The sequence below is a fragment of the Emydura macquarii genome, unplaced genomic scaffold, assembly GCF_026122565.2.
Source record: "Emydura macquarii macquarii isolate MOO-44397 ecotype Brisbane River unplaced genomic scaffold, CSIRO-AGI_Emac_v2 contig_2897, whole genome shotgun sequence".
In the NCBI taxonomy this organism is placed as follows: domain Eukaryota; kingdom Metazoa; phylum Chordata; order Testudines; family Chelidae; genus Emydura; species Emydura macquarii.
In genome coordinates, this window is record NW_027133034.1 from 11,717,008 (window position 1) to 11,740,777 (window position 23,770).

General features: G+C 42.6%; 1 protein-coding gene across 2 annotated transcripts in view; it reads left to right on the forward strand.

Moving 5' to 3' along the window:
• Positions 1-23,770, forward strand: part of AOPEP (aminopeptidase O (putative)) — a 267,939-nt gene that overhangs the window by 171,108 nt on the left and 73,061 nt on the right. The gene's annotated exons all lie outside the window — the stretch shown is intronic.

A 23,770-nucleotide genomic window follows, 5' to 3' on the forward strand; every position in this document is an offset into this window, starting at 1 on the left:
TTTCAGTGTCCTTTGGCACTTTTTATATCTTACCCGTTTACTTTTAGTCCCCTTTCCTGTCCTTTTATGTCTTGTCTTGAGTTCTTTGCTTTTCCTCCCCTTTTTTCTATCTACGCTAGTCCATTGCCATTCCCCTTTGGTCCTGTGACCTCCTCCTTCTCCTCTTCCCCCTTCATCCCCCCCACCAATTTCCTCCTCTTACTTATTTTCTGACACTCTTCTCCTCTCCTCATTAGATCTTACTGTTTTGCTGTCTCTTGTTCCAGTCAATGGGCTGTGGAGCAGATCAGGCAGATTAGTAGGGTGGATGTGTACAGGCATATGCACAGCAGAGCAATGTTTTTGTGGGAAAGTGGTGGGATGAAATAAGGAGGGTGGGACAGGACTCCAAAAATAAGTTGTTAATTAGTTAATATTTGTAATGTGCTTTGAATGTGAAAAGTCTAATAGAAAGTGGTAAGTATTATTGTTCTGGGCTGTGACTATTTAGAGAAGTCCACTGCTCTTGCCAATTCTAAGTGCTACACAGAAGAAAACAGCATTGTAGTCAGACTAGTAGAGTCATAATCTACATGTGATCTACATCTACAGGGGGAGTTCAAAGGAAAAAATATTCTTTATTAGTAAGCTAGCTAAATGCTGCATGTACGTTGCCCCCAAATTTCAGCATCAGTGGTGTCCCTGATGGCTGGAGTTCAGTATTGCAAATGAAGTATGTAAACTACTTTTTTTGAAAGCAGTAAACAGCTTATGAGTAGGAGAATCAGTGCACTAAAATGGAGTATATAAGCAATAATTTTTGAAGGGCACTAAAATAAAAATATATACATTTACAATATATAAAAGAAGGCTTAATTATCCCGATTGTCTATGTTGTTTCCCTTGTTTTTTCATAGTGTTTTTAGTTTGTTTCTTCTGTTGAGACTTAGGGATAATTCAACTTTTGCAGAATATTTTCAGCTTTTTTCTTATAAATGTTTGTTTTCATCTTTGTAAAGCAATTCCTGCTGGTTACTAAATATTACTGTCTTTGATTTTTTTTGTTATTTTTATTTTATTGATCTTTCACTTTCTTTTTCCACCAGAGAATTATAATTATCAGCAACATTTCAAATGTCGATAATAATCTAAGCAAAACTGACTGTGTTGAAACAGTTGGTTAAGTTTCTAATAAAAGCAAAAACAGAATATGTGCTGATCGTGGTAACCATTGTAGCTCTTTCATCCCTTGCTCAATTTTGCATTTGTTGTTAATGGCTGAAAGAGAAGAAATGGATCCCATAACTGTTTTAATATATGAGTTGTGGGTTTAAGCTTTTAAGTGCAAAGGGCTTACAAAACCTCACAAATAAAACAAAAACACATTCCAAGCAGCACAATATCACTAAAGCATGTACCCTGGATGACACACACATATATATATATATATATATATATATATATATATATATATATATGTGTGTGTGTATGAATCTTTTTCTCTCTCAACACACACACAAATAAATATATATAAAATCCTTAATACTAAATGCTGTATGTGTATATTTATAGTCATAGAGTGTTTAATGCTAAGGATCTTACTCAAATCCACAAAACTAAGAAGTTCAGAATTAGGCTGAAATTCTACTTGGAACTTGTATACCTTACAGTACCGTTAGCCAAAAAAAAAGTGTGTCAAGAACTTACACTGTGGATTCCACAGAGTTCTCAATATATCAGTTCAGAAGAAACTACACGAACCAAATTTTGTCATTATTACAAAACCCTGTAGGATCCTGCAAAGGCTAGCAGGCTTTTATTGACTGCGTACAATAATTCATTCCGTAGGCAAACAGAGAGAGATAACTCAGTGCAGAAATCTCAGAACTATCTCCTATTCATTAATTATGTTACACTGAATGCTGTGAAGTTGCTTTTATGTTATCAGTTTTTCAGCACAGTCATAACCTTCATGTATATCTCTACATTTCTCTGTACTACACTTCCCATCCCACTAAAAAAATACCCATTTTAATGGACTCGTTTGCAAAATTTAGTTTTAAAAAGTAATACTTTTTTTGAGTTATAATAAAGACAGTATAAAAAGTAAACTTCTGCTTCTTTACAGTGACTACAATAGCATCAAAATGGGCAAGAAGATGCTGTGTGTGTGTGTGTGTGTGTGTGTATTTGAATTTGAATAGAACTATTGATGGAGCTATAACAAAAAGTGAGCCTGATTCTGACTTCATTTGCACCTTATGTAGAGTAGTGTTGATATTAGAATGTATCTTAGTTTCTTTTTAATAGTGCACATTGCTGCTAGTGTCTAAGCATGGTCACATAGAATAAGCCAGGTGTCTCTCTAATTTTCCTGGACATCTTAATTATTATTGACGATGTCAGTGGGTGAATAATTCCCACTAGGTCACATTTTTGCAGTATTGAAAACAACTCTCCACTGTGCTCATGATGCAGTAGTTCCCTTCCCCAGTCCGAGATGACCATTACTAAATTAGGAGAACTCAGGCCAGCATGGCCATGTGTTGAAATAATTTACAGCTAATTATATCACTGGTAATTATAGCAGTTCAGTGCCAACAGCCATCCTCCTCCTGTGCAGTGAAAGATTAATGTAAAACACAAGATTTGTGTAGTAAAGAAAAAGGCAGTTTTAGAGATGGTTCTTTGAGTGCTTGCTCATGTCGATTCCAAGCAGGTGTGCGCACACCTCATGCACAGTCGACAGAAGATTTTTCCCCCAGCGTTACCTGTCGGGTTGGTGTAGGTGCTCCCTGGAGTGGTGCCTCCATGGCACTGAATATAGGGGCCTGCCTACCTGCCGCCTCTTCAGTACCTTCTTACCACCCATGATGGTTGTCGTCATGCTTCTGCAAGCATTCCCTGTGTTGTTCTTAGTGGTTCCTGTAAATAGTTAGTTAGTCACTGTTGCGTGTAGTTATATCATTATAGATAAGTGTTAAGTAGTGGTAAGGGGTTCCCCGTTTTGGGGACTCCCCTCCACAGGGCTCTGGGGTATGACTCGGGCTCAAGACTTCAAGCCTTCCGGATCCTGTCAAAAGTCTATGCCTAAAGGTGACCTGCATGACTCTTGCTTAAAGTGTTTAGGAGAGTCGCACTAGATAGACCATTGCAGGATCTGTAAAAGCTTTTGCCCAAGGAGCCATAAGGAAAGGAATGCATGCCTAAAGTAGATCTTCATGGAGGCAGGTCTTCGGCTGCATGGGGTGCGTTTGGTGCTCAGTGCCCTGGCGTCTCTAAGAGACCCGGTGCCAAAGAAGACTTCGGTGCAGAGGGAGCCTATGGACAAGGACGCTGGTCCATCATGCCCGCAGATGCATTCAGCACAAAGGTCCCGGGACCATCGAGGGCAGTTCCACAAAGTGCACCTGCAAGCCTGGTGAGCATGGACCTCCCCGCCACACCGGATACATTTGAGGCATTGCAGGACCTGATTGCCATGACGGCACAGTAGTCCCCCGTCTTGGGAGAGAAGGTGCCAGACCCAAGACCTCCGGCACTACTAGTCGCAGCACCGTCTAGAGGCAATGATGCAGCACAGGTCACTTTCGCCCAGGCACCGGTTGCCGACCCCTCGGCACCGATTACCGATGCCCTGGCACCAATCACCTTTTCTGCGGCATCAGTCATCCGCATCTCGGCACCGGGCACCATCTCCTCAATGCCGATCGCCCTTGCCTTGGCACCGATCCCCTGTACTGCGGCGTTGCTCAAAGGCCGCAGCTACCTTGGCGCAACTGTAGTCTCCGTGATCAGAGTCCAGATCATCAGACTCAAAGGTAGACTCTGGTACCTCAAGGAGGCACAGGTCGGAGAGACAGTACTACAAGGAAGATGGGGGAAGCCTCACTAGCTGGACCTTGACCCATGCACTGGCAAGTGCCCCCAGCAGTGGCCTTCTGAACCCCGTGAGCGTACCGCCAAGCCCAAGGGTCCCAGCCTATAGACTCCTAATTGATCACTTCAAAGAGCCAGGCGCTGGCACCCCAGAGCATAGAACCATGCCGCACAACACTGAGGCCAATGGAAGCAGGGGTGTGGTGCCGTCGGGGGACGTTGGTGTGGCACACGGTACCAAAGAGGAAGATCCCAGCAATGAGGTGGGCCTTGACTGCTGTAGAGAGGTCCCAGGTAGGGAGTACCCTATGGGCCATGACACTCCTGAGGCTGAGGTGGGTCCCAGGGCCTCATCTTCCTCCCCTGATGAAGCGGTAGCGGAGACATCAACCACCACTATTCCCATGGACAATAGGGCCCACCAGGAGCTCTTCAGAAGGGTGGCCCTAAACTTGGATCTATAGGCAGAGGAAGTCCGTGAGTCCATAGACCCAATGGTGGACATTTTGGCTCTGGAAGGTCCCTTGAGGATAGCTCTGCCTCTGATTAAGATGGTCCAGTCCACAACAAAGACACTGTGGCGGACACCAGCCTTTATTCAACCTACAGCAAAGGAGAGAGAGAAAAAATATTTTGCTCCCTCAAAAATGTATGAATACCTTTACACTCACCCTCAGCCTGGTTCGCTTGTCGTGTCTGCGGCAAACGAAAAGGGAAGGTGAGGCAGCAGGACCCAACACCTAAAGCGAAGGCGCTTAAGAGACTGGACCTGTTGGGGGGAAGGTATACTCCATTGGGGACCTACAGCTTCGAATTGCCAACCAACAGACAACTTTCAGCAGATACAACTTCAACTTGTGGGACAGAGTGGCAAGATTTAAAGACCACCTTCCGGCTGAGTCCAAAACAGTTTGGAGCCATGGTGGAGGAGGGAAAAGCGGTAGCCAGGACATCGTACAGGCCGCATTAGATGCGGCACTCTCTGCAGCAAGAACTATGGCTTTGGGACTGGCCATGAAAAGAAGTTTCTGACTTCAGGTGTTCCCGCCTGAGGTCCAGTCCGCCATCCAGGACCTCCCCTTTGAAGGAGTGGGGCTATTCTCAGAGCAAACGGACTCTAAGATTCACAGCCTCAAGGACTCTAGGTCAACCTTGAAATCCTTGGGGCTGCTTCCACACACAGTAAGCACTTCAAGCCCCAGTCCGGCCAGAGGTTTTATCCACCGCATCATGGGCAGGACTTCTACAGGAAAAGGGGCAGGAATAATAGGCGCAGAATGCCCCAGCCGCCCAACCCTGACAAATGCTCAGGAAAACAGCTGCCAGAGCCAAAACAAAACTCTTGAGGGTATGCCTGAGGGCAACACTCCAGGACAGTTACCGGATCCTGTCCCTCCTTTCTGCAACCGATTATCCCATTTCTTCCGTGCTTGGGCCCAAATAACATCGGACAGATGGGTGTTGCGCATGGTAGAAGTGGGATACTTCCTCCAGTTTTATTCTGCCCCACTCTCCCCACCCCCCTTCCTCATCCCTCTTCAGGGACCCCTCACGAGCAACTTCTGATGGGAGAGGTGCAAGAGCTGCTTTGCACTGGAGCGGTAGAAGAGGTCCCTCAGGAGCTAAGGGGAAAGGGGTTTTACTCTAGATATTTCCTAATCCCAAAGGCAAAAGGGGGAATCTCAGCTAGTTCGTAAGAAAGCTGAAATTCTGCATGGTCTCTTAGTCTCGATCGTTCCCTCTCCGGATCTGGGGGACTTGCATGCCACTCTCAACTTAAAAAATGCTTACTTCCATATCTCAATAATACCCTCCCCCAGGAGGTTCCTTGGGTTCGTAGTAGGATGTAATTGTTACCAATTTGCTGTCCTCCCATTCAGCATATCGGTGACTCCGAGAGTCTTTACCAAATGCATGGCCATGGTTGCTGCATTACTGAGGAGGCACGGTGTCCAAGTATACCCATATCTGGATGATTGGCTAGTCAAAGGCTACTCCAGGGAAGAGAGAGATGCCCAAGTCGTCTTAATACGGGTGACTTTCATCAATCTGGGTCTGCAGCTGAATGTGAGCAAATCAACACTAGTGCCCACACAAAGAATAGAATTCATAGGGGCAGTCCTGGACTCAGTACAAGCCAGAGCTCTGCTGCCAGAGTCTCATTTCCAGACTATGGGCTCCATAATAAGGACTTTCAGCAACTTTCCTACCACGAACGCTCAAAGTTGCCTAATGCTTCTCAGCTACGTGGCCTTTTGCATGTACATGGTCCAGCATGCGAGGCTGCAACTCAGACCTCTTCAGTTGTGGCTGGCATCAGTCTACCAGGGACAGTCTGGACAGAGTGGTCTTTCTCCCACCCCAGGTTGTAGAGTCCCTTCAGTGGTGACTCAAACCCCAACGTGTGCAAAGGGGTCCCATTTGCCAGGCTGCAGCCTTCATTGGTGCTGGTTACAAACGCTTCAGCCTTGGGGTGGGGAGCGCATCTCAGCGAACTGAGGACTCAAGGCCTTTGGTCCCCAGAGGAGCTGTCACTCCACATAAATATCAGGGAATTATGGGTGATCAGGTTGGCCTGTCAGGTGTTCCAGTCTCACCTGGCAGGGAAGGAGGTTTCAATGTTGACAGACAACAGCACAGCGATGTTCTGTATGAACAGACGGGGGAGCACGTTCCTCTCCCCTATGCCAGGAAGCCTAGGACTTCTGCATCGCCTGCTCCATACACCTGGAAGCGTCCTACCTGCCCGGCTCCCAGAACGAGCTGGCAGACCATCTCAGCTGCTCCTTCAATGCCCACGAGTGGTTTCTCCATGCAGATATCGTCAGAAACATTTTCCAGAGGTGGGGGTTTCCCAAAGTAGACCTCTTTGTGATGCAGTCCAACAGGAAGTGTCACCAGTTTTGCTCTTACCAGAGGCACAGCCTGGGTTCCATGGCAGATGCGTTCCTCCTTCCCTGGGTTCACCATCTGTTCTATGCGTTCCCTCTTGTTCACAAGGTCCTCCTGAAAATCAGAAGAGACAGGGCTTCGGTTATACTTATAGCCCCAGCGTGGCCCAGAAAACACTGGTACACAATGCTGCTGCAGCTATCCATAGACACCCTGATCACCCTGCCGTTGGTTCCGGACCTGATCACGCAGAACCATGGTCAGCTTCATCACCCCAGCCTAAGTCGCTTCATCTCATGGTGTGGAAGCTCCGTGGTTGAACCTGAGGGAGGCAGAGTGTTTGGAGCAAGTGCAGGAGGTTCTTCTTGGTAGTAGAAAGCCATCCACCAGAGCGGCATCGTTAGCTAAATGGAAAAGGTTCTTGTTGTGGTCAGTATAAAAAGGTACTCCTCCAATGCAGGCTCCGCTGCCACTTATACTGCACTACCTACTGCACTTGAAGCAGTTATGTTTGGCAGTTGCATCTGTGAAGGTGCGCTTGGCAGCTCTCTCCACTTGCCACCCGGGAGAAGGCGGCCGTCCAATATTTGCCAACCCTGTAGTGTCCCGTTTCCCTCAAGGGCTTAGAAAGACTTTATCCTACGGTACGTCGCCCACTCCCGTCATGGGATCTTAACCTGGTGCTCAATAAATTGATCGGCCCCTCCCCCCCCCATTCGAGCCCTTAGCTTCTTGTCCCTTATTGTACCTCTCGTGGAAGGTCCTCTCGTCCTTGTTGCATCATCTTGGCAAGGAGAGTGTCTGAACTCCAGGCATTGACCTCAGAGCCCCCCGTATACAGTATTCCACAAGGACACAGTGCAGCTGCGTCTACACCCAGTTTTCCTGCCCAAGGTGGTCTCTCAATTTCACACGAGTCAGGAGATTTTCTTGCCAGTATTCTTTCCAAAGCCGCATGCCAGCAGTCTCCACTCCCTGGATTTCAGACGGGCATTGGCATTCTATATCGAGCAAACTGAACCTTTTCATAATTCGAATCAGCTTTTCATCGCTGTAGCAGATTGGATGAGAGGATTCCCAGTATCTTCTGAGGATTTCGTCCTGGATTACCTCTTGTATAAGAGCGTGTTACAAGCTAGTCAAGGTGCTAGCCCCGGCTCTAACAATGCATTCCATGAGGGCTCAGGCCGCGTCAGCAGCGTTCCTGGCTCACATTCCCACACAGGAAATCTGTAGGGCTGCAACTTGGTCTTCTATACACAAATTTACTTTGCATGATGCCATTACCCAGTCTATTCCAAGACCTACCCCTCTTGTCAGAGTTGATTGGCAAGAAGGAACTGGAGAGACGGTGGGTCGGCAGGACCCCATAATACAGTGCCATGGAGGCACCACTCCAGGGGGCGCCTACACCGACTCGATGGGTACTGCTGGGGGAAAAACCTTCCAACGACTGTGCACACAGCATGCGTACACCTTCTTGGAATGGACATGAGCAACACATCTCGAAGAACAACAGTTATGGAAGGTAGGTAACCGTTTTTTTTTTCATTTATAGAAGAAATTAGTTGAACCTTTGTGGTGGAACACTGTTTATTTGGCAATAATTCTCATTGGAGGCATTTTAATGAGCTAGCATTTGTGCACATTATCATATGATACTAATAGGATGCTTTATTTTAGTATCATCCACTAACGTCACTATAGCTTAAGGTCTGCCACTTTCCATTTACAAATCCTTCTTTTAGGTTGATAGTTGGCAAACTACATGCTAGCCTGGGAGTTTTTTTTGGGGGGGGGAATAAAATGTGGAAGAAGAAAAGGTGGAACAAACAGTATTTGTTCTTTCCAAAATTTAGAAGAAGAAAAAGCATTTGACTATTTTTAGTGCCTTTCAAGGGTCTCCTTTCCTTCTAGAGTTTATGTAATTCATTCTGAATAGAAATTGATCAAGCCTTGGGTCTAGAAGGAAAACTATTATTTTGGGGGCATTTTAGAAACCAGAATGATAGGCTTATTACATTTGGGAAAAGTGGTGAGCTGCTTTCTCACACTCTACAATTCCCCCCCCCCCAAGCTTCATACGAAGTTTTTGAATGCAGACTCGTGCATGGCAGTTGAATAATCCACTTGATTTAAATGTCCCTGAATTCTTGTTGATGTGATTGACTGTAATGACTCCAAAGGAGTCTTAATAGTCTGCTGGCTCAAAAATATGCTTTATTTCAGTATTACATTTAATATGTATTGTCAGAAATAGGCTTAACATTTTTATGATTATTTTTAGTTGTTTCCCTCAATCTCTTTCCCTCCTCTGTTTATATTATGTTTACATATTGAAAAAATATAGGTATAATAGTTTGGAAGGATGGATGTTATTTTAAATAACTATATGAGCACTGAAGGCAATATACAAGGCTTTTAATAAAGACACTCAAAAGATTTTGGAAGTTCTTAAATTTGCCTTTTGATTGTTGCAGTCTTAGGAATGGATAATAATACCAAACATGACAAAATATCATGGCCAAATATAAACTGTTTAAAAAAAAAAAAAAAAAAAAAAAGTACTAGAGAAGAAGAGTAATTAATTGTCAGAGAAAATAAAAATAGTGTTCTTTTTAGTGTATGCTGTGTATTAAACACACTGGGTCAAATTCTCAAATGTGGATACCCAAATTGCAACTTTGTAATTTGTTCATGCACTTGCTTCTGCAAATCTTGCTTTTGTTGATGCAGATTGTAGTGTTGGTCAGATAGTCACCAGTTGCAGCCACAATTATCCAGTCTCTACATGTAAATGAGATGCTCACAAATTCTGTGTGTCTAGTGTAGGTTCCCGAATTTTAAATTGAACCATGAGGTATCTCAGAATTGTGCTTGGAAAGCTGTAGGTCCACTGGGGAGGGAAGGGTTTCTCTGATGTTAATGAGCTCTTTGAACTAAAGATGTGTGATGTCACCAGAACATTTCCAGTTGCTTTATCTGGGTTCAAGTTTTCTTTTACTTTTTACTGTTAAGCAAAGCTCTGACCCTGCACTGAGCTCCCCACACGCAGGCCTGATGTCCTCTTTACAGGATCAGGACCTAAAATATTACTATTTTGGTTCTGCTTTTGATGGGGGCAAACCACTGGAAATGGTAATATTGTACCTCTTGGGAAAAGATACAAGAATTTGTTTTTACTTGTACTCACTGTACTTCTGAGTATGACATACTCTTAAATCTCTTTCTTAGTTGTATTCCAGTTTACAACACATTGAATTTTCAAGGAAAGTGTCTGAATTGATTGTTTTTATTTATGAACTGTGTCCTTCCATATTGCTCAGGGCACATGTAAAATGTGGTAAACACACAAATTCGTACAGTGCCATGTCTTTCAATTGTGGACATAAAAAGAACTTTCATTACAATCAGTTCCTCCCACTTAGACAAATGTCTGGGAAAAGGGATGGGCCTTGCACTGAGCCCAAAAGGCCAGTAGACTGGTTGCTCATGTTTTCTCATTTATATTGCAAAAGGAAATGAAGTCAAGCTACAGAGTTTTAAAAATGTTCATGTTTGAGATCATTTTTGTTTTCAAAGAAATGATGACAAACTCAATACCAACTTTGCAGTATAATCATAGAATCATAGAATATTAGAGTTGGAAGGGACCTCAGGAAGTCATCTAGTCCAACCCCCTGCTCAAAGCAGGACTAACCTTAGCTATATCATCCCAGCCAGGGCTTTGTCAAGCCTCAGCTTAAAAACCTCTAAAGATGGGGATTCCACCACCTCCCTAGGTAACCCATTCCAGTGCTTCACCACCCTCCTAGTGAAAAAGTTCTTGCTAATGTCCAACCTAGACCTCCCCAACTGCAACTTGAGACCGTTGCTCCTTGTTCTGTCATCTGCCACCACTGAGAACAACCTAGCCCCATCCTCCCTGGAACCCCCTTTCAGGTAGTTAAAGGCCGCTATCAAATCACCCCTCATTCTTCTCTTTTGCAGACTAATCAAGCCCAGTTTCCATAGCCTCTCCTCATAAGTCCTGTGCTCCAGCCCCCTAATCATTTTTGTTGCCCTCCGCTGTGCTCTCTCCAACTTGTCTACATCCTTTTTGTAGTGGGGTGCCCAAAACTGGACACACTACTCTAAATGCGGCCTCACCAATGCCGAATAGAGGGGAATAATCACTTCCCGCGACCTGCTGGCAATGCTCCTCCTACTGCAGCCCAATATGCTATTAGCCTTCTTGACAACCAGGGCACACTGCTGACTCATATCCAGCTTTTTATCCACTATTACCCCCAGGTCCTTTTCTGCAGAACTGCTGCCTAGCTCGTCGGTCCCCAGTCTATAGCTGTGCGTGGGATTCTTCCTTCCTAAGTGGAGGACTCTGCACTTTTCTTTGTTGAACCTCATTAGATTTCTTTTGGCCCAATCCTCCAGTTTGTTTAGGTCCTTCTGTATCCTATCCCTACCTTCCAGGGTATCTACCACTCCCCCCAGCTTAGTGTCATCCGCAAACTTGCTGAGGGTGCAATCTACCCCATCTTCCAGATCATTAATGAAGATGTTGAACAAAACTGGCCCCAGGACTGACCCCTGGGGCACTCCGCTTGTGACCGGTTGCGAGCTAGACATGGAGCCATTGATCACTACTCGTTGAGCCCTATGCTCTAGCTAGTTCTCTATCCATTTTATAGTCCATTCATCCAACCCATACTTCTTTAACTTTAAGTACGCGTCTTTTTGTTTTTGTTAAAATTAAAGAGATGACTCTACTTTTTGCCTGGACTTCTGAGGAAGCCAGTGGAGCAACTCATCTGCTTAAAAGTTAAGTATTGGTTTAAGTGTTTTGCTGAATTGGGGCCTTAATTATCCATCCTCAATGTCCTCTTTATAAGCCACCATTTTTCTGATTAAATATGGGATTTGGCTTCCCCTAATTAACTGGTGTCTCTACTGAGAGATGTGAAATTCTCTTTTATCCCGTAGCACAGATAAAAACATTGGATAGGATGAGGGGGGCTGCCTTTTTCTTCTGTCTTGTTGATGTCTTCTTCATAGTTGCTGGACTTGTCTATTTCCACTTCTAGACCTCCTAGGACTTGGCTGTTTCCTCTGTCATAGCACTTCTGCCTCTTGGAACCTCAGCAGGCTCTGTCTTCATATCCCCTGCTAGTTTAGAGAATGTGAAATCAACAAAGTGGAATTAATTACAAATTTTCCACACCACCCAGAGAGCTTAATATGAACATGTAGCGAAGGGGCATGACCTCCCTTAGAAACTGACATGGAGAGACCACCATCTGCCCCCTGGTGGGTGGAGCCAGGAAGACCATACCCAGCCTGCCGGAAGCAGAGGGGCAGGCCAGGAACCGGAAGTATAAAGGGTGGGTCTTGTAGCTCAGTTGGGAAATAGCTGCCGGAGGAGAAAGATGTCTCTAGCCCACTGCTGGGAATCGAGCCCAAAGAGGACCTCTCCTGCATGAGGACTTGCCTGACTCAACTGATAAACACCCCAGATGCTGAGGAGCTACTGGGTCTACCACTGGTGGGGTATCCCGGGGAGACAGGATGACCCCTGGAGCCAGGTATACCCTGAGGTGAGGGGTGGAAGTAGCCCAGAACAGCCGAATATAGTCTGGCTGTGTTACTGTTTGAATACAAGTCAGCATGTTGCGGCTGGATCCCTGCTGAGCCAGTGGCGGAACCCTTTGCCACTTCTAGGGCCCTGGGCTGGGACCAGGTGGAGTGAGGGGCCTAGGTCTCCCTACCTCCCGCTGCCAACCCCTCTGCCTGCCCCTCCCCTCCTTCTCTCTCCCCCTTCCTTCTCTCCCCTCCCCCTGTGGCAGCCTCTCCCACCTTAGGCCAAGAGGATTGCCAGAGCTAGGATGCTAGCCTGTGTAACTCTGGTGCTTTGCTCAGGGCCTGAGCACCTAGACTGCTTACTGCTCTGCCCTGCCCAAGAGTTAGAGCCCTCTTCTTGGTGCGCTGCCACATCAGAGAGCCAGAGCCCTTAAACTGTTTGGTGCTCTTCCCTGCCTGAGTGCCTGAGCTCCTAGACTGTTAGCTGTGTCACATCTGAGAACCAGAGCCCCTAGACTGTTCGGTTCTCCGTTCTGCCTGAGCCCCAAGACTATCCAGAGGGCTAGAGTTTTTTTACCTGCTTATTGCCCTTCCCTGCCTAGAGGCCAGGGCCCAAGAGATAGCTAATTCCCCATTTGACCTTGTCTTCATAGGTGCAACAATGAGGGAGCATGGCCTCCCTCAGAGACTGACAAGGAGGGACGGCCATGCACTCCTAAAGAACAATTTTCAGTATAGCATAGTAAATAATTTGCAGCTAATAATTATTTAACAAATTTAGCCTCTTCTTTTCCTCATGGAATGTCTGTGAAATCACATTTCCTTACACGTGTTATTCTAACTAATGTAAAAAAAAAAATTAATTTTTATTAAATTTGATGGACTGATTACAAACAGTATCTGATACTCAAATATTCAAAATTCAGGCTTTGTTTGTTAGTTGTAATTGGTTACATAAGTCACATGCCATTCTTTCTGTTCCCTGATTGGATGAATATAACTGCCTTATATAATTAAAAGGAGGATGTTTGGGCTTTAACTCGTTAGTGAGAGTTAGAGGACCAATGTGAATTTTAGAATGTCTGAATTCTCTTCCTTTCTGGAGCAGAGAAATTTTGCACAAGACATAGCTCCTAGGAAAATTTGGGGACTAGGTTCAGAGTTTCATATATAATATGCTACTTCCAGTACAAATGCTCCAATTCATGGGCTTAGCATTCATTTTCCACAAGAATCCATGCATACAAAACGTGAACGTTCATAGACCGCAAAGAGCAGTGAGCTCGGATGAAGTGAATTCATCTTTAAATTTGAACAAATACAGAAAGTGTATTTTGCAGCAATTGTCCAGCTCAATTATTTATTATACCATGCTCTTGTTGTAATACATAATGTTCTCTTACTCAGTGGGATCTATTATACAGTTGCTCAGGGAATTATAACATTTAATCTGCTTCTAAAAAGCAAATTTTATTCCTCACCCATTGATCAACATTGGGGGAGACCCATTGGATCATGACAAAATGCAGTTCCATATGAAGTGTGCTGCTTCTAGTTTTATATCAACACTGAGTACCATCATCAATTATTAAAATAAATCAAGAATATTCCTGGCTTTTCAATATAGCATATAGTAGTATTGAGATTCATTGTATCTCTTAATATAATAATAATACCTTGCATTTCCATAGAGGCTTCCATCAGGAGATCACAAAGCATATATCTATCTAATGTACTTACAGGCCTCCATTAGTATCTGAAAGCCTTAGAAACATTTAATGTATTTATCTTCCCAACACAACATAATTATTATTATCCTAGTTTTACAGAAGGGAAACTGAGGCATAGAGCGACTAAGGGTATATCTACACTGCAATGTCAGTCCAGGGTTAGTAGAACTCAGATTAGCAGACCCTGAGTTTGTTAATTTATGGCTTGAGCATCTACACTCATTTGTAACCCCACGTTAGGAATTGTTGAACCCCAACCTGGGCATCCAGCATCTACAATGCATTATGTGAGCCTGAGTCCAGCCACCCATATCATAGCGCCCTCCCAAAAATGTGGCTGCTCTAGTCTTTTGTTTGTGGTGCAATGTGGGAAAACTTGACTGTCCACCAAACTTGTCTGTCCAGAGGACAAAGAAAGTCGGCCTGTGGTATTGTGGGATTCTTTTGGCAGACTCCCAGAGCATGAGTCCAGTGGGGCTGCATCTACACTGCAAATCAATAGATCTTGAACCTAAGTCCCAGATTGACTCAGGCTCAGACCCTCCACACCAATAGGGTCCTGAGACCGAGCCCTTGGTTAGAGTGATTTCTGTGTGGATGGAAGGGGAGTTAGGTTTGACCTTGAGATCGAACCCTGAGCTTAGGGTATGTCTACACCAGTGTAAGTGACTTACCCAACATCACACAGGTAGAGCAAGGAATTGAACCCATGTCTCTCAAGTCTGAGGCAAGTGCCCTAATCCTGGATCATCCTTTCTCCCCTAGTTTGTTACAAACATTAAGCCACAGAACACCCCTGTGAGGTCGTTAATGATTATGAATTCTGCTTTACAGCTGGAGAAACTGAAGCACAGAGCGGTTAGGTGATTTACCCAAAGTCATAGAGCGAGTCTGTTGCAGAGCTAGAAATAGAAGTAAGATGCCTTGGCTCCGAGTCCTGTGACCATCCTTGCCCTGCTGTAGAATGTACTGTACAATAAAAGGTACACGGTATAGCACAATAGTTGACAAATCTGGCTTGCGGGGAGGGAAATGGTCCGTATTTATGCCACAGTCAGAATATAATGAAACATACTTATATTTTATTTATTAAGTTTGATTGGTAATTTTGGCTATAAGGGTCACAGATAGGCTGTTGTATTTAGACATATTTTTAGGGATTATAATTTATATTTTATCCAAAGTATCTAAAAGACTGAAAGGGCCCTTTTATTACTTGTAATAGAAATTGAAATGAATAATACATGATAAAAACGTATTAAATACTTGTTGGAATTTAAATAGTTTTAATATTAAAACTGCCAGGCATAGTGGAGGAGATGGGAATGGGTGAGCGGATTGTGGCTGGGCATAGAAGAGAGAGAGAAGAGGAAGAGTCATGACATACCAATAAGGGGAAGCTAAGGGAGGGAAGGATAGATATTTTTTTAAATAATCCTGTACTGTATAAAATTATATACTTCTCCCAAGTAACAACTTGTGTCTTACGAATACATAAAATAGAAATATACACGTTTGGATTTTTGGGGTAATGTGAATGTCTTGTGATTTATGTAACTCCTTCCTCAGTTGACCTTGCAGCCTTACAGTATATTAGAGGCACATGTTATTCCTTCTTTAAATGGTTTAAATCATTAAAGGGTTAAAATTAATCATAAGTAATTGGTCAGACTATTAGACTTTCTGTTACTTTCCTGTGCAGTTTGTCAGGGATATCGAGAGGGCTGGAAAACCAGCCTGTTTTCTTCCAGGGTGTCTTTCATATCTTGCACTTGTTTTCAATCAGTGATAGCCTGTGAGCATCCTGTATAGGAATTTGTTTGAACTATGTTTTTAAAAAGGGAGGTTGTGTAATACCACTGACCTAGATGGCGTGTAGGCTGTACGTCTTTTCATTTATTTTTCTCTTGTCCAAAGCACTGAGACAGGAAGCATTCTTAGAATTATTTTTAGATTTTTAAAAAGTCAACCTTGATTTCCTCACATAACAGTAATTCTTCGGTCAGCTTTAAAAGAGTTAGTATTTACTTGGATTGCTCTGTGTGTGTGTGTGTGTGTGTGTGTGTGTGTGTGTGTGTGTGTGTGTGTGTGTGTGTGTGTGTGTGTGTGTGTGTGTGTGTGTGTGTGTGTGTGTGTGTGTGTGTGTGTGTGTGTTTAGCTGTATTGGGTGGGGGATATTTGTCTTTTGAGTAACTATTGTATTACTTTATTTCAGTCCAGTCATATTTTAATGGGTATGGTATGGCATCAATCATCTTTCTCGTCCTGGGTTTAAATGGAACGCAATAGGTGATTTGGATTGTTGTAATCCGGTGGGGTGATTATTGTTAAAGCCCCACACCACTTTCTTGCTCTGTTAGTCGAATGCTGTCTTCCCTGGAAACTGCACCTTGACATGGTGTGAAGAAATGTGTGTTCCAATGACTAAGAGAGCTATGCCAGTCTGAGTTTTAATTCCTGCTATAGCCAGACAGTTAAAATGTAGGGACCAGACGACAAAAAGTAGCCTACTGGTCTTCCTGGTTGGGGTTGATCAATAGGCCAACAACCTATCCTCGTAAAAAAGAAAAAAAAAAAGCTTATAAAATTCTAACAAGGTAGCCATTCCTGCAAACAGCATGATAGACAGAAATGGTGGAGACATGTTTGTGCCCTAAGTTACACGTGATGGTGCGAAAGGATTCAGATTCAGAATACACTTCTGCATTTGTTTACTTCAATTTTATTGTGGCGAAAGGGATGACCTAGTCGGTTGAAACACAGGACGGAGAGTCCCAAATTCTATTCTTGCTTTTTGCCAATTATATCCTTTGTGACTCTGGGCAAATGTGATCCCAGCAGGCCCCCTGAGTCAGTGAACCATGGGAAGGTGTACTCTGGGAACTGAACTGCATTTTATACAGAGGCAGTGGAGTTGCTGCTGCTTTAGCTGATGGGTCCCACCCCTTCAACAGGGGAAATGGTTGATGGATCTGTGTACCTATGTTGCCTTCTCCCCCCAAGTCTCTCTCTTGCATTGTGGCTTAGTGAGCCTGCACAGACCTGTACTCTGTGAACATCATGTGTACTCTGTGGTGTTACAGAGTACAGGTCTGTGGATGCTCACTGTGCCACAACTGAATCAGGTGGTTCTTTGCTCTGTATCCCATGGAGCGGAAGCACACCAGGCTCTTTGTGTTTGCAAAGAGGGGGGGACTAGAGTTTGCTTTTTGTGCCTCAGTTTGCCTTTTTAAAATTGGGATAATGGTTAACTACCTCAGAGCACAGCAGTGAGGCTAAATGAGTGTTTATAAAGCATGCCAAGATTGATGGATTGAAAGAGCTGTGTGAGTCTAGAGCACTGCTTTTTGCTGTTGCATAGTGCCCAAAAAGATGACAAGTGATTTGGGGGTACAGGAAAGCATTACTTGATTGTAGTACCAAATTCTGTTGTTTTAATAGTTCATTCAAATTCTTCTGCAGTTCAAGTGAAACCAATTATTTCCAAATGACGAATTAACCTGTGTTTGATTGCATCCCCTAGCAACTTTCCACACTACAGTGTGTCAACTCCCCTCTTCCCAAATCATTTGAAACTCCATTTATCTGAAGATCTTTTAATATTCTTGAAATCTTTTGAATAAACTGGGGTTGTATTGTTTTTGTGTTGGTGACAAAAAGTGAGCACTAGCTCATGGAGTCGGCCATGAAAAGAGTTGCTTTTGGAGAGTATTTTGTGTACCATGTTTTAATTGCCCATAACACTTCGAGTGTGTCTGTGAAATGTTTATGAAAATCTGATTATGGACATAGCAATGTGAACTCTGGATTGCTCACTTGCAGGTTAAATAAAGAAGTAGTTAAACATTCATGGAACACAGAAAGAACTGGAAAACTAAGAGAGATTGGACAAATGTATGGTAGTGTTGATTATTATGATTACAGACATACTAGATTGTTGGGGAAATACAAGTAAGTGACAAAATAGAGTGTGCCTAACCCAGTGGTTTTCAACCTGTAGTCCACTGACCCCTGGGGGCCGCAGACTATGTCTAAGATTTCCAAAGGGATCCACGCCTCTATTTGAAATTTTTTAGGAGTCCGCAAATGAAAAAAGGTTGAAACCACTGTCCTAAACAATTAAACTGTCATGAGCACGAATAACTTACATAAGATCCGCAACACTTGCAAATCCATTCAGTCTTCTCTAAGAAAGAGAGAAGAGGAGGTGAGTGGGGAAAAGGAATTGCAAAAAGGAAAGCTGAAGCTTTTTTTTTTTTTTTTTTTTCGGTCAGATGCCTGCCTCTTCCACTGGGAAGGCTTCTGTTCTTGTCTGGGAGCATTACAACTGGCCCTATTGTTGGCTTGCTGAATGCTCCAAAGTAGGGCATAAAAGTAAAGTAGCTTCGAGTTACAGGTAAGAAGAATTTGGCAGCTTAATTATGTTGTATTTGTTGTTAATGCTAAGCGATGAGGTGGTGGGGGAGAGAGAGACTATGTAAAGCTAAAGATGCCCTTACAAGGATGTACTTCATATCTGATAAACTAGTACAGTGCAAATGGCTTTTTTCCAGTGTATTGAATTTATTACCATCTTGGCTTAGTTAGGGCTCTGGGAGTGGATTTGGGTGGTTTGTTGCAGCCCTGACTCTTTCCAAAGTACTGGCAGAGATTTAACAGTCATCCAGCTGAGTGCCCCCAAGGGTTTGAGCTGAAATTCTGACTTTCATATTAAATTAGGCACGGTTACAAGACAAGAAGTATTTGAAGTTTTTTATGAAGCATGTGACTGACAGAACAAGCAGCTGGAATACAAAACATTCTCATGTATGTTTTCTTTGTTGGGTCCAAAATGTAGCCCAGTTATAGAAAGTTTTATTTGTGGAATGAGTTGAAGGGGCTCTGCCAAGATTATATTGTTCCACTCTTTAAAAAAAACAACTTATTTTCTTCATAATTATTTGCAGCACTTTACACACACTCACCCCTCCTCCACTTTTCACATATACATGACAGCCACCTGATGTGCTATATAACTGGGTCATTTTTTGTGCGGAAAACATAGACTTGCTGGCTGCTGAATTTTAAAAAGCTTTGGCCAGTTTCTTCCTTTGTGGCACTGAAGGATGGCATTCTCGTATTATACCAGCCAAAATAGAGTTGGTATGTTTGTTGTTTTAATCTGTTCTATTTGTATATCATGAAAATTGTGTTGTTGAGTAATGGGGTCTTTCCTGCCAGCATGGTAGGTTACGCTGAGTTTTTTCCTTACTTTTGTTAATGAAAACCCTGGGGCGAAATGGTACTTCGGCTGTACATGGGCCACAACATCAGATGAAGTTTGGAAATGACCCATTATCTTACTGCTGCTCTTTTTTTGATTTAGCAGCAGAAGTATGCTACGCATTAAAGGCAGTTAGATGAGACAATGGTCGACAAGGTTAGACAGCATAAGGTTGTTAGAAAATGCCGATAGCCTACTAGCACAGCATTTACATTAGTGCTTGTGCTATGGCCACCAGTGGGGTTCCACCAGTGTTAGCTAGAGTCAGTAATTTTGGGGAATGAAAGCTGGTGTGTATGCAACCATTGAATCTCAGCTTCCTCGTTGTGCTGATCCAGTGTTAGCAGTAGTGGATCATTTTGGGGAAAGAAGGCTACACCTAACTTTTAAGCCTATCCATTGCGCTGCAGTGCTCATCAAGTCAAGTCATCTTGTCTTTGTGTTCAAGTGTCTACATTACACATCCTCTGCCTGCATTTTTGACTTGGTCTCCTTCCATGTTGCCCTTCCTTCTTCCCCTTCTCTGTTCCACTCTTGGTGCCCAGTCTCACTGTCCTGTGTGTCTCCTTCTCTCAGAAAGGGGTCACATCAGGGGGGAAAAATCCAGTATTGATTTGGAAGTGCTCAGATATTACAGAGCAGAAGACCATGTAATTCAATATAGTTAAGCCATGGCCCTTGCCTGATTCATATCTCTAGGCACTCACTTCTACTGTCTTACATCTGAGAAGAGAGAGAGGAATAAAGGGATTGTTTGTTTGTTATATAGGACCATCAAGGTGTTTACATATCTTTCTCAATTGAATAGCCAGGTGCTATTATTATTGTAACCCTTGTCTTTCCTCCTCTTTTCTCTCTCTCTCTGATCTCCTTCTTGTCTGTTTTTGACCCACACTTGTCATGTAATGTCAGATCTAGATGATGCACTGGTAATGGTAGTGAGTGTGTCTCCACTTGTTTTGTGAGGCATGTAATATATTTTTGGGTCCTCATAGTAAACAACAATAATGAATGAACATGAACTGAATGACATTTTAATTGTGGTTTGAATGCAAATGAGGTAGATTCATAGTGTAAATAAAGCTGTAATATGAAAATTGTTCTCTTGCTGAAAAAGCTGGTGACAGTTTTTAGAGGGAATCTCTAATTTTGTAGCATAAGTATGCTAGGAGGATCCAAGATGGAAAGCAAAGATGGTGTTCAGATAGGTAAAAGGAGAACTTTTGCATGCTTGATAACATCACTCAGTACTGCAATATGACAAATTTAGTTTTTTCCCCAAGTTAGTCTGTTTCTCACTTTCTGACAGCCAGTAACTAGGAGCTTTGCATCCCTCAGTAGCAACCCAGTCAGTCACTTTAGATGCCAGAGAATCTATCTAATTATCTTCTTCTGAGGATAGATGGACTTAAGATGGGGCCTCTTGTGAATGAAATAAAAGATGGGGTAAGGTGTAAACTGTGATGGCTCTCCCAGGATGGCTTGTGTAGTGCGGAAGACCCGGTTGGAGAAAGAACCACTCTCTTGAAGGTGATCTGTTTCCAGTCTAGATATTTTCAAAGTATGCTTGCAGTTCTGATAACAGGACTGATTGGCTGAAAGGGATGATGGGACAAAAAAAGCCTTTCACCTCTTGATTTGAAAACAGCCAGGACTGGTAATGGCCAAAAGTAATTGCATCTGATGGCTGTTCATCTGTGTGAAATAAGTCACTTGTCTTCATCCAGTTCTTAGTAGACAGGAGTCTGTTACAAAAAGTCACAATCACAGATGGTATTAACTGGAATTTTTGTTGGATGTTTCAGCAAAGACCAACAATGGGATAGAAATGAAGATACCTAGAGGTGACCCTCAGTTGCAGGATTGGGTTATGTGTTGGTACCTGCTATGTAGATATCAGTGTTCTTTAGATAAAAGATCTAGTTCTTTTTTGTGAGCATTAAATTCACTCCCATTGAAAAGAAAAAAAGTTACAATAATTTCTCTGCTTTTTTTTTTTTAATTTAGTTTTTGCTCTCCGTATGTGAAACTAGAATCATAAGGTTAGAAGGGACTGCAAGGGTCATCTAGTCTAACCCCCTGCCAAGATGCAGGATTTGTTGTGTCTAAACTATCTAAGACAGATGGCTAGCCAGCCTCCTTTTTGAAAACCTCCAGTGAAGGAGTTTCCACAACCTCTTAAAGCAGTCTAGACTGTTCCATTGTCCTGTTTTTACAGTTAGGAAGCTTTTCCTGAGATTAAATCTGCTATGCTGTAGTTTAAACCATTGCCTCTTGTCCTACCCTCTGTGGCAAGAGAGAACGTCTTTTCTCCATCTTTGTTATGGAAGCCTTTCAAGTATTTGAAGACCGCTATTTCACCCCTCAATCTCCTCTTTTCCAAACGAAACATATCTTGTTCCTTCAGCCTTTGCTTGTATAGCTTGCATTCCATCTCTTTGATCATCTTTGTTGCTTGCCTCTGGATCTTTTTCAGTTTCTCTGCATCCTTTCTGTACATTGTTGACCGAAATTGGACACAGTACTTCAGCTGAGGCCTAAACTGCGCTGAGTAGTTAGGTACTATCACCTCTCATGACTTGCATGCTATGCCTCTATTAATGCAATCTAAAACTGCATTTTATTTTTCTGTCTGTCTTTTTTTGGTTTGGTTTGATTTGGTTTGGTTTGGTTTGATTTTTTTTTTTTTTTTTTTTTTTTGCCATAGCATCATACACAGGATAGGCCACTTTACTTCTTAAAACTTACAACTCAGTTCTCATCAAAAGCTCTATATCTCCTGGAAGCTAGTGGGGGAGGGGAAAAAGAGAGAAAGCAAACATGATTGTTTGTTTTTTCTGTTTAAACTCTTCTGGCCTGCCCTCCTGCCTCTCTGAGGTAATGCTTAGATGCTCCTATTAGCTCTTTTAGCTACCTCTCAGGTTGACTGTAAACCTTCATTATCAGTTAGGCTTAGTGGGTGCCCTCTCTCATGTATATTTTAATTAGATTAAAAATCATTTTTTCAACACTTGTATGATCACACTAAAAACTTTTTAAATTTCTCGCCTGAGTTGGTTGAGGATTAACTAATTTACAACCTAACATACATCAAAAAGCAGACTTGTTAAACTGGGAATTCCCATTATTAATATAATTAAATGAGAAAGACATTAAAAACAAATTGCACAGCCTGGTCGTGATCGTGCAGTTTCAGTTGCCCTGTGTTTATGCAACTGACATTCAGAACTGAGATCACTGAGCAGTTAGAAGACTCATGACTGTAAACAACAATGCTTATTAGTGTGATCATACCAGTATGACAGCTTCTAGAAGGAACTGGTTAACAGCAAAGGGTGAACCAAAATAATGAAGTAACTACGTGAAATAATGCAGCATACTTCCTTTCTGATATGATAGATTTCAAAAGGAGCCCATTTTAAATGGAGATAAGTGAGACCTCACATTATATTGTTACCAATAGTTTTAAAAATCTTTCCTTTCATCTGACATTAAATTTGGAAGTAGTAAATTAGCACAGTGGATGGAGTGTGTTCAAGTTACTGAACTTGTTTTATGCCCTAAATGAATTGACAAAATAATAGTTTTAAGGAAGTAGGGATGTGCTTCAGGGCCAAAACGAACTGTTAAGTGCATCATAAGAATTGTGTTCTCCATTGACCATTTAAAGTAGAACCATTAAGAAAATTTCTTCTTAGAATCTATAGAGAAACAGACATGCCTGCCTTCTTAAGTCTGGACCAGACAGCACTAGCATTTCAGCATAGAGAACAATTTGTGTTCACAATCTTTGCCTATTGTATGATTGCCGATGAGACAGTCTGACTGACTCCAAGAAGCTGCAGATTGCAGAGCCTTTCTTGGTGCCATGTGCAAGTACATTTTTGTATTCATATTGTTATGAAATTCTGCTTGCTGTGTTTTAGTTGAAATCAACCTACTGTGTACAGTGTGCTTTTTGATTTTACAATTTCCACTATACACCTGAATGCAGTGCAATTTTTCTCAAGTTTTAGGGAACTAGCTGACTGCCAGTGTCACAAATAAAACAGAATTCAAACAATATTTGAGACATAAATATTATATTTCAGGATTGATAGCAGATTTTGCAGCTTGTTGAAACCAATTATAGTGTGGTTGCATGTAAAGGAGATTAGAGATCCAGGACTTTTAAAAAAGATTGATTTTGACCATTGAAATATGAGACTATCCTCTTCAGCTATTGGTAAAGACAAGCTGTTACAAAGTTGTCATGTTTCAGTAAATAAACATTTTCCCGTAATCTTTAGCTGGCTTTCTTCTGAGTAATCCATTATGCATTATTAAAAACTCCTCAATATGCCTTAAGTATATCAGAATGCTTATGCAGTCATATGGATCAATATTTTATAAACTCATTTGCAATATAAATGCACCTAGGTAGATGAATGGAAGGAAATTTATTGATATTGGC